Here is a 7973-nt window from a genome sequence, read left to right as displayed (position 1 = left end):
AAGGGTGTGCATTCCTCTTCAAAAGGGAGCAGCGTCGAGCACAGAATCCATGATCTTCTAACGCCACAACATGGCAAATAAACACACAGGACAAGCCACTTTTTTCTCCGCTGACGAGCAGGAGATGATCATGAACGCATATGAGGAATTCAAGAGCATAATCATGGCAAAATCTAAAGCTGCATTCACATCAAAAGTGTTGCGAATATTCACAACGCTTTTGCTGTGAACGCAGCTTAACGCCGCCACCGCTGCTGACATATGCGTGGCAAAATATCAGACAAGTTAAACGTGTCATTGTTGGGAGAATATTTCGGCTAATTTTAAGTGCCTCATCACCCAAATCAATTAGATTAGATTCATTTAAATGTACCTGCTGGCAGTAGAATACAAATTAATATATACTGTATGCGCGTATGTGTCGTGTACTATATATGTGTATATACATGTATGTGTTGTCACGGTTCAGCGCCACACTTTTCTTTAAGTTATTTTCATCCTGTCTGCCTGTCTGTGTACTAACTGTCCTGTCATTTCAGATCCTGCTGCACGCCCCCTTCATCAGTCACTCCCTCCTCGTCAGTCCTCATTTCTTGCACCTGGCCCATCCCTGTCTCACCTGTAGCACATCCCCTCATTAGTCTTCACTACTTAGGTCCCCTCACTTGCACTTGTCCCCTGCCAGATTGTCTTGTGTTTTTGAACCTAGCTCTCCAGCTTTCCTTGTGTGTTACCTGTTAAGTAAAGGAATCATATTCTGTACCTCTGCCTTCCTGAGTTGTGCTTTTGGGTCCTTGGGTTATCAGGCCGTTACATGTGTAGATTAGCATATAACTAGGAGTTTGAATATGTGTATGAGCGGATCAGTATGTATGTATTATTCATAATCAGAAATTCAATCAATTGAAGCAGTGAAAAGAAATTGTGTGTGATTCTCTGTATTCTTATGAGTCCACCTTAATCATTTTCTACAGTAATATGTATGGTGTACTAATAACACTGTCATATAATTATGAGTGCTTTCAACATATAGTTCACCATAAGTTTCTTAAGCGCTAAATAAACTTTACGAACAGCACGGCCTGCAGCGGCTTTCCCGATGTTCTCCACATCGCCGACACTGTACAAACATTTACCACTCGCAAAAAAGCTCCAGTCTGTGATCCAGTTAACGCATAAAGTATGTGAGACGGCCAATGCTCGGTGTTCAATGTACGGCTCAAGAAGGTCTCAGAAATATATGATTCCTTGTCAGCAGAATAGATAGCGCTCGTACAGGAAGTCATGATGATGTGAGACCAGATCTTGGTGATCTCGAAGAACTCTCTCCCTATAAAACTAATATTGTTCCTTCATCAATGAGGAAGGGAGCTGGCATTTTTGTCCGGTGGAAGTGGCCAGTTTATCCAGTGAATTTCAGTAAGCCTGCGCTGGAGCAGGTTAAGGGATTTTGATGTGTTGCTATGGTGATTTTTCCAAACTTGCTTCGTGGAATCGAAAAAGCCTGACCTGCGTCATCTTATCCTGAAAATTATCCAGCTAACTCAGTAAGCCAGGTTCGAGGAACGGTCTTTCGAATCAATAGCTGTTTTTTGGATGTTTTACGAGCAGTACCTAAAGGCAGCCTTTTTCTCTCTTTCTCTCTCTATGAGCCAGCCTGTGGTCTTGTCATAGCCAGACTGGGCCAGGCGGGAAAGCTTTTAGAGCAAGTAGTGCAGGCTACACATGCACTCCCATTTCCTCCCTCCCCTCTTTTCTACAAGAGGAGTAGGAGTAGTGTTGGGGTTGAATCACAATGCTCTCTTTCAGAATGAGTGACACGTAGGAATTTGGTTGGCAAAGGAAGACGTTGAAACGTGGCTCGGGTGGATTGACTTTCCCCTGAAGAAGGCTGCTGGCTTCGTGACATATTTGGCCTACTGGCTGCAGAAAAACAGCACCTGGATTTATCACAATCCAGAGTGACAAGTGGTTGTATCATTCACTTGTGATAACTTAATTAAAAACTGATTATCAGCTCCGACAACAGTTTGTCTGCCTCTTTCCACTTAGGTGTCTTGACTGAGGTCATCTCTTTCACACATGGGTGCTGTCTGGTCTGTCTGCCTATAGTGACACTGTGCAGGTCCTGGTCCAGGATCAGACACTCGGATATTTCCCACATCTGTGTCCCGGCTGATTAGCACCCGTCAGCATGCCTGTAACCGGTTCCTCCTTATCTCTGAGCTCACAGTTAAAAAACAACAACCTGATATCAAACAGCTTGAGACTCAACAGCCTCTCAAAGGCAGCCAGATTGTTCACATGGGCAACTTATGGGACAATTTAGGGGGCAACCGTGATCAGCATCACAGCCCAAGAAGAGGTTTTTCAGCAATTCCCACTCGCAGTAAAGTTGGAGGAGAGAGTCTTCCTGCCTCAGCTCTCTCTCTTTCTCTCTCTCTTTCACTCTCTCTCTCTCTCTCTCTCTCTCTGTTTCACAGAGGACACAAGTTCACGTTCAGCTCCAGTTTGCTGTGGTTGCACGTTTGCGTCGCGCAATCAGACTCAAACCTGCCGAGAGGAGAGGAGGAGGTCAAATACACTACAGAGACAAAGAGGATGTAAGAGATGGAGAGTGATAGGACAATGTTCTCTGCACTCCTCGGCTCACTGAACACGGATGAAGACGAGAGGAAGGGTATATTATTGTTCCCACTATCTGTAACATACAAATAATTTTGACTGAAAAGGAGAACGCACAATCAGCAAACCATTCCTTGAAAATCAAAGTTTAAAAGTGTCATTTAAATCATTGTCAAGGTCGGGGATGTATGGAGCTAAAATGAATGACAGGTGAGGGAACAGATGGCCCTGACAGGCTCGTACTCCGTCAGCGTGGCTCCGTGCTTCTGAGGAGACTGGGTAACCCCGGTGAGACTCAAGAGGACGTATCCAAGCCACGAGTTTCACTTTTCACTTTCTGATCATGGTGCTTGGTTCAGACCCTCACGGTTTCTCCAGAGCAGAGCAAGCATTCAGCCCCACAGAGGGAACGATGGGAAAAGAGAGAGAGAGAGAGAGAGAGAGAGAAGAGAGGGATGTGGTCCTGAGGGCGGAAAGGAATGTTAGTATTTTACTTCTGCAGAGTTACCATGGGGTGAACAAGGAAAAAAGCATCTCAAATGTGACACATCCTAATCTTTTCTTTATCTCAAAGTGTTCTCAGAGGAGCACTCTGACAATTTTACACATGCAGATCTTTTCTTTCACTTGTCATGAAGAGTACCACAGCCGGTGAAAACAGTTGGCTGTGCAGCTTAAATTCACTTTAGTCTGAGAAAATAATCCCAATGATGCCGTTCAGGGTTTCTCAATTCAGCTCCAGACTTCCCATTTATAGCAGAAAGCTTGCATTAAGAACTGTGGGTGTGCAATGTTGTTGGCATTTGATTGGCCGGGGGAGTCGAACCAAAGATGCTGTTCAGATGCATAATAGGATTTCATAGGATTTAGTCAATGTTTGAGCTTGACCTATACTCGGGAATAAACGTCAGGATATCCCAACATCTGCCGCATCAATTTTAACTATTCTTTCTCTCAAATCAATGAGGATGCCGCTTGACATTTTGCCTTACAAGGGTGAAAATGATTTAAAGCTATCACAGAATATCCATTTGATTTCCTATAGCATAGCATTGTGCAAGCATTGCATTTCCATTTCAGAGCTTTACTTCTTCAAAAAAATCCACAGGGAAACAAACACACTCAAAATAGTTAATTGGAAAAAAAAAACTTTTTTTTTATAATGGTCTTTGAAAATAATATATTATACCATGCTAAACAGTGTAGTTTAAAGACGTTGAACGGGTTATTTTAAATCTTAATCATATATCTATGTTGTTAAATTAGAAAACAAATCAAAGGTAAAGTTTAAAAATAAAAATAACACTTAAAAACTTACGCCGTCATCACATTTTCATAAAAAAGTTGCTAAATTCAGATTGGTTCGCTCAAATACATGACATCCTATTTTTCACAACTAAGCCCCACTGCTTCCAACCAGTGATAAGAGCAAAAAGAAAACAAACAAAATATTGAAATCATCGAAAAATCACCAAAATTGTTCAGAATTTGTCAGAAATGGTGTGTTTCTATCATAGTCAGGAACTAATTAAAAAAAGGAATTGCAGGGCCTTTGCATCCTTAGTGTGCATGATCCTAGTGGGCAACAATCTCCGAGCCCTTCCTCGTGGTAATCCTCGACCCTTTGTCCACCAGGTCTTATGAATTCCAGAATGCACACCTGTTTTAAACACCACACACGCCAACACTCATTACATACGCCTTAAGGCCAAACAGATGCCATAGCTGCCTTTAACCCCAGACAGCGACAATCCCTCAGTTACTTCCCTTTTCCTTCCTGTTCACCCCCCATCCTCCTTCTCCAACACACACACACACTCATACATTCAGGCTCCACAGATGTGAATGCAGGCTAATCCACACGAGCCACGTGACACTCAGAGCACACAGAGCGGCCGGCGAGGGCCCAGCCCAACACCACAGCTTCTTTCAGCCAGCGGGCACGAGAGCATGCAGAGAGGCGACAGGACCGTTTAGACCGGTTTGAGGGGTTCCAAGGGCCTCTATTTAAAGTGGACAAGCACGTCATTTAAAAGACCTCAGACAGCTGTGGTATTTCTGAAAATGTGAGAGCTGCAGTGTTTGTGTGGACGACATGTGATCATGCCATCGGAGCATGTGCGGGTCTTTGGGTAGGAGAGAGAAAAAAGAGACTGAATTAATTATTGAATGCGCTCCAGAGTGCCGATTATTTTAGAAACAGTAGCCTATGTTTAGCTCCGCGAGGAGGAAACAGGGGTAAGATTAATCTGTCTCGGCAGATGATAAGCTATATGTTGAGTGTTCAGGGAGATTTTAATAGCCAACAGAGATACTGAGAGGACAACAGGGACGGTTTTATCTGCCGTCTATCTACGGCTCTCCTTACAGAATGCTGTCCTCTTGACACAAACAAGTTAGTATAAACGACACACATAATATGCTGTCGTTGTAAGCCACAGAACCATGATAAATAAACCAGCAGTCTCACCCACAGATGATCACTTGTTCTGTGTTTAGTCACTATGTTTGAGTTGGTAGACCTCTATCAAGTAATATTCAGGTGTTAGACAACACCGGCAACATGTACATGTATGTAAACACCACCGATAAGCTTGTCCAAACTAAGTGCAATTAAAATCAGAAGAAACCACATTCAAGCCAAAATTGTAATATATTAGGTTGGAGAACAGAACAAATACCAGTGTCTGAATGAGTAACATTAGAGAAGGGGTTCTGATACTGATTCTAGACAGTAAAATTATGACGAAAACATGCACTTTAACGTTCAGCCGTATCTGATTTGAGGCTTCAGCAGTTTAGAATGGCAAATCAAATTTCAATCTCTTGAATACAAAATGTGTTTTTTGGCTGATCTGTGGTGGAGGGACACAAAGGGTTTCATACTAAAAAAGTACTAAAACCACTATATTTGAAAGCTCAGACAGCTGAAACCTCGTGTTAGCTGCAAATTTTGTGGTGATTTTGATTAAATACAATTTTATTTCAGAATATGCACCATGTGAGCACAATAAAAACTGCAAGAATTAGAGGTCTGAGAAATACATTTGAGACACTGTGCCTGGACCAAGAATAAGTACAAATGCAGAACAAGCCTCAGCTGATATATACTTTCATGGTGCAAATCTTCTCACTTATTTTCCATAAATGAAATGACTAAAAACTGTTTGCCATACAGTAAACGGGTGACCTTTGGGGGAAGTTGCCCTTCTCCGCCCCCCGTCAGGTCTACATACTCAATGGGACCTTTGACAGCACTGGGGTGTTTTTTTTACAGACAAAGCAACAGTCTGTTTGGGCTCCATGGCAGTATTTCTAAGTGGAGATGGGAGAGCGCTCCTGTATTTTCTTTAGCCGTGGACAGTACATTTTGAAGTATTTCCCTCGCACTTGGACTGTGAGGGGTTTGTATTGCACTGAATGCCGTTTTTAGTGATGTGGGTGTATTGTTTTACTTGGCAGACGTCTTCACTGATCACTGTTCGTTCGAGGTTCCACTTCAATGCATTTTCACTGCTCCCTTGTCTAATCTAAAAGTCTATTTTAAACCGGTGCAATCTCAATATATGTAATACATCTGTGGTTTAAATGTTCTGCCCTGTGTTTGTTTACGACATGAGGGGCGAGGGTTTTGGCATCATGTGTGCTGCGGCGATGAGGCGCGTTGAATGAGGGTGTGGTGGAGGCAGCTGGCAGAAGTTTTTTGGAAGGTTTTTATGTCTCTTTCTACACGACATCCTGTGATTCTCTCTCTCAGAGCTCCCTATCATTTCTAAGGGAATCTTTTAAGCGACGCACAAGGGAACTAGGCTCTAAACACAGTCAACCTGCATGAACTCACAAGTCTTTAAACACAGTATTATCAAAATGAGGATAATTAACAATGCAAATACTTACTTTACGATTATTTAGATTTAAAGGTGACTAAACCACTTTTATTAGGCTATTTAAACCAGTATTTAAAATACACCTCATTATACTTCTTACATCCTTTGTGTAATCCCACTAAAGACCCTGCAGTCTGTCGAATGTCTGACTAATCAAGGCTTTTCTATTTATGCTGCAGCATGTTGTTTAAGTGAATGATCAATACGCCCTGAAGACTCCATCTTACTCAGCTTATGCATCAAAATGTGCTGCGTGAGCATCGATCAGCAGCACTGACAACTGGCCGGCCGTATCAATCATGCACTTTGGATGCATGAAGTGAGAGTTTGACACAAACACAAGTTTTTAAAGAATACAATTTGTGGATAATGTTATTTCCAATATTCAAAACAGGTGCATCGATATACAAATGTGCACTGGGGCCTGTGGAGTGGGAGAATGTTGCCGTTTGATATATAAACCCTCAAAAAGGAAAACTCATCTCCATCAGGCTTTTCTTTTTTTGTAAAGTAAGCACCAATCTAAAACAGCCTCAGAGCATAATATCAAAGTCTCTATTTAATGATGTCACGATATGATATGTGGTAGATAGGTACCTCTCTTCTTCTCCAATACAATAGCCTCAGTACCTAATTTGACTGTGAAGTCCAACACTTTGCTGGTCAAATATACACCCATATAAAATGGTGTGTGTGTGCTGCATAACTAGAAGGCTAACTAGTGTACACGGGGACCAGTAAAAGATGGTGTGCACTGGGGCTCCTTGCAACCACGCCACTGATTCAAAGTTATAACAACAGTTGAAGTCAAAAGTATCTCAAATTATTCTTGAAATACCCGAGAGAAACTGCCTTCTCTTTCCCAAGCACTCAAACTGACAGGCGTTCCCTTGCTAAGTCAGTCCACAAACGATCTCACTCATTGTGACAAGCTCTGTCTCTCTGGTCCCCACATTTCATAATAAAAAATTCAGCTTTGGAAACGTTTTCTTTACCTCAGTATTTCTTTCCTTTCATATTCTCCTGGGAACTGAGCGAAAATATTGTCTTCCAAATTCAATTTTTGTGTGATATCCTACATATTCAGAGTTGAAAAAACATCTTACAAATTAGACTTTTTGAAAATTATTTTAATTTTTAATTTTACAGCATGTCCACTGTAGTGGGCCACAGGACAATTTCCGTGTGAAAAGACAGCCAAATATAGAAGATAAGAAAACTAACAAATTATGGCTATAGAGTGATATTAAACCATAATACATTCAACTTGATTATAAAACAAAATAATTATAATAATAATTCTTCTTCTTCTTCTTCTTCACCTGGCTCAAACTCATCCTCATCTCTCTCATCATCTGAAAGCTCCAAATCTGATTCTCCCTCAACTATCTGGTACAGCATCCTTTATGCTTGAGTTTTGTCTCTGACAACAATGTTGAGTCATTAAATACATACATTTTG

This window comes from Taurulus bubalis (genome assembly GCF_910589615.1).
Source record: "Taurulus bubalis genome assembly, chromosome: 1".
In the NCBI taxonomy this organism is placed as follows: domain Eukaryota; kingdom Metazoa; phylum Chordata; class Actinopteri; order Perciformes; family Cottidae; genus Taurulus; species Taurulus bubalis.
This window is presented reverse-complemented; position numbering follows the sequence as displayed.